The 7250-nt window shown below is 45.6% G+C and overlaps 1 long non-coding RNA gene across 1 annotated transcript; it reads left to right on the forward strand.

Moving 5' to 3' along the window:
• The first annotated feature begins 268 nt into the window (after positions 1-268).
• Positions 269-5287, forward strand: LOC111932200 (uncharacterized). Its single transcript, XR_002865997.2, has 2 exons — positions 269-723; positions 934-5287. It is a non-coding gene; the product is annotated as an uncharacterized LOC111932200 (long non-coding RNA).
• The last annotated feature ends 1963 nt before the right edge of the window (positions 5288-7250 follow it).

A 7250-nucleotide genomic window follows, 5' to 3' on the forward strand; every position in this document is an offset into this window, starting at 1 on the left:
CATGGGTTTCCTCTCCCTGCTGTAAAGTGTACTGGGTTTTAGTGGTACTAGTAGGTGGTGGATATCTCTGTGCAGAGTGCCCATATGTGACTCCTGGCTCTATGCCTGCCTGTTTTATCCTGTCTCATTCTGCCCTATTCCAGCTAAAGGATGGAAGTGAAATGTAGGAAACATTCCCATGGAAAGAGAAGAAAGAGAGAGAGAGATATTAAGGGAGGAAGGGAGAGAGGGAGGGAGGGAGGGAGGAAGGGAGGGAGGAAGGAAGGGAGGGAGGAAGGAAGGGTTTATGTACTTTGATTCTACATATCTGAGTTCTCACCCCACATAATTTCTGCGGGTTGCAACCCCAGTTCTTGGGGATCACAATCCTTCTTGGCTAGAAAAATGGTTCTAGTTGAACTTTCAGCAATTTAGAACATGTTGAAGGTGCACAGAGCTTAGGCCCTGGTTTGCTGTAGAGACTTGTTTCTCTGCTATGCGTCCTGGCATTGGGATTATCTCAGCAAAGTCAGTTCCTGGCCCTAGGAAATGGCAGCAGGATCTGTTCTGCAGGCCCAGTTGAAGACCCTCTTTCTTCTCTCCCCTCAGCTGAGTTGAGGCCAGCAACAGCTTTCATGAGAGTCTTCTATGACACGTGCCCCAAGCATCCTGATTGTAGGCTGACTGTGGCAGATGCTTCTCAGCTGGAAAGGGTGGAGCTCCACAAACTCATGTTTTCCTGCTGTAAGTATGGAGAATAAAAGCCCCTGCTAAATATAGTGGCTTCAGTTCTGCCACCATGTTCTCAGCCTCCTCACCATGGTGGGATGTTCCTCCATGCCAGGAGGAAGTTTTGGAGTTCATAATGCTGAAACTCATCAGTACTGGCACAAAGAGAATTGGGTGGTGGGAAACTGAGTCATAGATTATATTCTCTACTTCTGAGTGCCCCAGCTGGTGGCTCACAGACCACTGGTGATCCATGAGAACTCAGAAGATGGCCTGTGAAACAGCACAGAAAAAAAGGAATACAGCAAACCCACAGATGCCTTCTTGCACAGCCAACATCCTGTTTCTGTCCTGGGAAAAAGCCAGAAGAAACTTCAGACCCACTAGAACCTTCTGAACACAAGGGTAAGCAGTGAAGGGGTCAAGGGACTCTTCTTTGAGACAGAGCATTGGCTCCATCTGAGTGCAAGAGAGAAGTGAGAGGGATGTGGTGAAGTGCCTGCCAGTAACTGAGGGAGCCAGAGGGAGATTCCTGAGAAGTCCAGAAAATATTTTGAAAATGGAGACCCAAACCAGCATGGCAAATGCAGCATGACCCTTCCTAACACAGCATGGGGAAAACAAAGAGCATCCCAGCTGCTTGGATACTTGACACCAGGATCACACTCAGCAGCTCTGTTCTCTGGTGGTGCTTGGAGTTGATGACTGAGGGTCATTTCCAGCATGGGATTTCATGTGTGAAGCCTATTCAGTGTACAGCAACTGCTGAGACTTTCAGAGGGCGTGACTCAAGTTAAAGGCTGGGATATGAACACAAGAAACTATTGCTAGAAACCAAGCTGAAGCACGTGAAGATAATAAGATGGATGTCCAAACTGGGACCTCTTCTGGGGCTGCACAGCGCTGACAAGTTGACCTGGATGTGTCACATCTCTCAGCTTCACAGCTCCTGACACACGGCACCAGCTCTCCCATATGTCAGGAGTCACATTCCCCACTGCTGGAATGCAGCCACCTCTGGAGCAGAACCCAGCAGCTGTTTAAAGAATTGACAGAAACAAACCAGGGACAGGATGCAGAGACACAGCCAAAGTGCAGAGGAAAACAAGGAGGAAAAAATGTCAACCAAGTCCATAGGGTGAATGTGGTGGTCATAATCAAATGATAAAGAACATGGCAATTTACCAGGCAGCAGCAGAGCTAGAGGAACCACCTGTGTGTTTTCTGTTGTCCCGAACCAATCACAGTAACACAGCTTATCTGAGATCCTTCTTTTACATACAGTGCCCTGCCACATTCCCTTGTGTTACAGCTGAGACTGCCGATGCAGACTGATACAGTAGTTTAGTTGATTCTCAGTAATCCATGAAGCCATGATAAACTGGGAGAAAGCATAATCTCTTTGTCTTTGGTGGATAAAGAACATGAGATATGGTTTCTCTCCTCAAGCCACTCTCACCATTGGTTCAAGCTGTTAATCTGTGTCTGCTTTTCCAGCCCCGCTCCTCAGACTGTCTTGGACACTCAAAGAAGAATAATCTAGAAAATAATCTAGACACATTTTTAAATGCTATCAGAAAAGTCAGGAATGGTTAAAAGGATGAAGACCTCTGTGGTTCAGAGCTGTGAGATTTATCTGCTGAGACATGAACCTTGCAAGGAAGGACCACTTGATGTGAATCCTGCTCCCCAGCAAACTGCCTAGGCCCCTAGGAGAAGACATTTTACTGGCTTATGAGATAATTCAATTGGAAGTGTCCTCAGGAGTTCTGTGGATCTAGTTGTTGATTCAGGGGCATCAGTGGGTCGTTGGTTTTGCACAGCAGAGCTACTCTCACCTCCTTTTCTTCCAGCCCAGTACTGAGTATTCATCTGAGCTAGTCAAGAGTATCTGGATTGGCAATTGGCTCCAGACTCCAGCTTAAAAGCAATTAATTAGAACGAGCCTCCAGCTGAATCCACCAAGGAGACTGCTGTGCAGAGACATCCGGGCTTTGTGTGGTGGCACCAATCTGAACAGGCTGGCCCTTGAAAGGAGGTGGCACAAGGGAAGAGAATGGAAAGTTTGGAGGTAGATAATGGAAGAATGAAGAGACTGGAAGCCCCGAGTTCCCACACTGTCATTGCCCCTGCCATTTGAGTCCAGAGAAAGCCCTCTGCTTCCCCCACACAGATTGCCCCATGCCACCATTGTGTTTGGCTGCTTGGAAAGCCATCTACAAGCCTCCCCACATTGCATTCAGTGTGCAGCCACAGGAACAGCAGCCGTCTGGATTCTCTCCAGCTGTCCAGTGAGAGAAAGGGAAAATTATTTAGTAGTAGCAGAGAAAAGGGGGTAAAAAGAAAAAAAGCAAAGAAAAAGCAAAAGCCAGAAATCATTTTTTGTGGCATACTATGACGCACAGATTTGGGAATGAGGGTTGTGAAAGCTTTTTGTTTAGCTTATTCTTTTCTGGTCTGACAGCTGATAAGTCCCACAGCTCAGAAACATCTGACAGGACTGGCTGAAGTAAATTCATCTTTCATCTGCCCATCATGCTCCTGAAGTGGAGAGTGACAGAACTGTTTCTCCTCTGTCTGAACGCTGCTCTCCTTCCTTTTCCCTCTTTCGCGTATTGTTGTTTGGAGCTTGGGAAAACTGGTTTCCTTCCTGCCTACAGCCTTCTCCCCAGGTTCAGGGCAGCATCCGTCTGCCCTTGCACCTGCTCCCTACAGCTGCAAGCTGCCTCTGCTGAAACCATTTGCACCCGACCAAGCAGCAGGCTGCTGGGGCCCCTCTGGCTTTGCCTTGAATCCTTTCCCTGTCATATTTTCCTTGCTGCTCTTGCAATTAGCGCGCTTGTTCACTGCTCTTCTCGCTAGCACCTTCTGCTTTCCCAGCACTCTCCCCTTCTGACTCCCCTCGAGTCCCTGTCTGCTTGCTGTGGCAGGGCTTCTCAGTGGCAGCTTGAGACACATCTTCTCTGCTTTACTCCATGTCCTGTCCCCAAAACTGCTGAGTTTCCACGTCCTGAGGGCACAGATATATTCTTTGTGTCCTACTCATTTAAAATGCCTTTAGCATCTCCCACATCCTTTACTGGTGGTGGCTCTGCCTGACAAACGATGCTTCTCTGTGGGGAGATTCCCCTGATGTCTACCAGCCACTGCCTCCACAGTGGCCCAGAGAAAGCAGATCCTCTTCATACTCACCAGTTGGTTATCACAGCTGAACTGATGAGGAAAAATGTGTATGTTTGCCAGTTGTCACCCCAGGTTATCACTGGTAGTGGGTAGCACCTGTGGGGTTTGTGTGCCACACCATGTGGGGTGCTACAAGCACTGCCCTTTCAGGTAAGGCTACATCAGGACAATACACTCCTGCAGACCAGCAAATGCCACAGGCTGGGAAATCTCAGTGGTGTCATGGTGCATGCTGAGATGACAGCAGTGAAGGACAGCAAGGAGCACTGTCTGAATTTGGGTGACCTGTATATCTTTCCATGTGGGTTAATAACCCTGTGTCATCTTTGCTCTGTTAGTGCCCATCCATAGTGCACTTTTTATTGTGGGAGTAATTAGCAACCTCTCTGAGGCAGGAACACCATTTCAGTTGAAGATGTGCATCATCTGGAATGAGGTGTAGGCTTTTGACAAGGCACTTACTTTCCAGCCTGTTAGTAGGTGACAGAGAAGTATTAAAGGTTGCAGAAGAAGAGTCCAAACTAGTGAATGGAAATGTTTTATTCCAAATGTGGGGTTCTTTCCCATAGATAGGTGAGAAACAAAATAACAGGAACAACTTAAAAAAAAGAGGTTATAAATTATTTGTATTACAAATGGCATTGTATTCTGACATAAATTTTAACAGCAATAAAAATATGAATTCTAATTAAAAAAAACCACCAACCCAAACAAACCACCCTCCTGACTGCCGGGAAATCTTGCTGTGCTTTCTGCAGCAGAAAATCAATGATCTAATTTCACTTGAACTCGACAGGCTGCATCTCCCAAATAAGGCACACCATTGGACACACTTGAAAATGCAAAGCTGTTTCGGCAAACTCTCTCCTTTGCATCACAAGGCTGTCATTTTGGTCTCCAGTGATTTTTTTTCTCATGCATGTGTTTTGCTGAATTAAAACAAGCACCTGTTTTGCAAAATGTGACCTCTAACATTTTATTCACTCATCTCTTGTAATAGGCTGCACATAGTGATTTTTTCTGCCATGGGCTCTGCAGTCCTTTTCTCCCACAGCTCCCTGGCTCATCCCTTCCCAGATTCAAAACTATGTGTCCAAGTTATGTCTGGCCACCAGCTGGGCCCTGAAGTCTGTGCAAGCAGCTTAGCTGAATCCTCCCCATATCTCATGGCTGGTCTCACAATATCTGTTTATATCCTGTAAATTAGTGCAATGTGGCCCCTAACCAGGATCCTCACAGTTTTACAAGCAGTTACACAAGTCTTGCCAGGCCAGTCAAGAACCTGGATGGGATGATAAAAGCTCTCAGCTTAGTGTGCCTGGTGGATTTTTGCAATGCAGCTTGAACAGCAGAGGAAAAGAGGGAAAAAAAGAGGAAGAGGAGGGGGAGAGAGAAAGTCTCAACTGTTTTGTTGAGTTCCCGGATCTGGTTCAGCACCATTAAGAAAGGGGATATTGAAGAGTGCTTTTCATTCCACCATTTTGCAGTGGGTAATTGCTTTCCACACGGTGCATTGGGTTTTGATGTGAGTCCAGCTGCAGTAACGCAAGCTACGGCAAGGGCTGTTCCAGTGCAAATGTGTTATTTGAGTGTCTCTTTGCTCACACTATGACTAAACAGAAGCAGCTGTGGCCAGAGGACCATCAGTGCTTTGTATCACACAATCTGGCATTTAATGGAAGGTTTTCGTGTTTTCAGTTGGAAAAACTTTCTTCCTTCCATTGCTGGAAGTTTTGAAGAAATTAATATTTTGCGTGATGCAAAAGAGTGCCCTGAGAAACAATTGTAATTTCCAACACAAATACAAGCCTGGCACCCTCTCTGCCTCCAGTATGACTTTCACATACTATGAACCTCAGCATGCCCGGGAGCCACCAATGTATGTCAGCCAGGGAAGCCACCTGTATACTTCTGGAGGCAGTCAGTTTCAAGAAAATGACGCAAAGCAGGAGTAAAGACAGTTTGGAATAACAAGACTACATTTCTTTGCCAGGGCAAGAAGATGCCATCAGTCTGCAGCCTTGTAATCTACAGGGATGAAAATTCCTTATTACTTGGCTGTTCAAAATTAGCCTGAAGAAAGCACTGAAGGGGAATAAGATTGCCTTAGCACACAAGTGCAATAAATATCTCTTACCCTGCTTCTTTTGGGACTTGCACAAGGTTTTAGCCATCAGCCACAACAGGAAGCTCAGGACTTTTGGTAGAGCAGGCCTGACTGACTCCAGGAGACTCAGGCAAGCAGGGCAAAGATACGTGTCTGTGGTAGTTGTAAGATTTGGGATTGGCTCACAAAAAGCAACTGCCAGATCTTTGGGGAGAAGTTTTCTACTGGGCTTCTCTTAAAATCTTCTAAAAATTTGGTTTGAGGTTATTTTCAGGCCTTCAGGAACAAGCTCTTCTTAATGGGGCTATTGCAGCCTGGGCCAGTTGACAAAGCAAGCAAACCATTGAATGAATGGAAACATAAAGATGGACCATCTAAATAGGCCCATTTTGTATTTATTGCCCTCCTCAAAAAGAAGTGAGAAAACAAGAAAGATCTACTCAATAGAAAACATGGTTCCCCAAAGGTCTCATATTCCTTAATTGCAGCTTGGAGCAAGTGACTTTCTCAGGTTTGGTGCAATGCACTTTTGGGAACCACTGGGGTTAGAACTCAGGATTTTGAATCCAACTTTTATTTCCCCCTTGAAATCCTAGACCACACAACCTTCTGATTATAAATGTAGGGGTACATCTATGCACGTGGAGAGGAAGCTCAGCATCACATAGGTGGTCTGCTCTCTTTCTGAGAGGACACACGTGGTAACAGAGGTGAAAACCATAAGTCACTCAAGAGAAGAAGGATGCTGGTTCTGACAAGCCCATCAGCTGCCTGTAACTCTCACCATCTGAACTTTATACCTTTCATTTTCAAATTCAATCTGTTTTTTTGACTGGTCTTAATGCTTAAAGCGTAATTTACCGAAGACTTTCCCTGGTAATTAATTTCACACGTTCATTACAGACCATTTGGCTATAAACACATGTGGATTTCCTTTTTAACTCTTCATTTCCTAAGTTTTCAATAGAGAGGTTCCAAAGCTAAACCACAGGAATGGCCTATGTAGCTCAGGTTTATTAAATCTACCCCACCGTGTCAAGTGTCTACAGTGCGTACAATTATTCGGGCTCAACTACAGTTATGAGAGAATTCATTTCACCCAAGGGTAGATTAAGTCTCTAAGTGTTTTGTATCAGAATGGTGATACTCATGTTGCAAAATGAGATGGAAATGCTAAATTCCTAGACTCCACTCAGATCCCAGTGCATGCTCTGGAGTTCATGACTTCCAAAGCCAGGTTCAGTCAACTACT

This window comes from Cyanistes caeruleus, chromosome 7, assembly GCF_971803275.1.
Source record: "Cyanistes caeruleus chromosome 7, bCyaCae1.hap1.1, whole genome shotgun sequence".
NCBI classification, from domain to species: Eukaryota; Metazoa; Chordata; class Aves; order Passeriformes; family Paridae; genus Cyanistes; species Cyanistes caeruleus.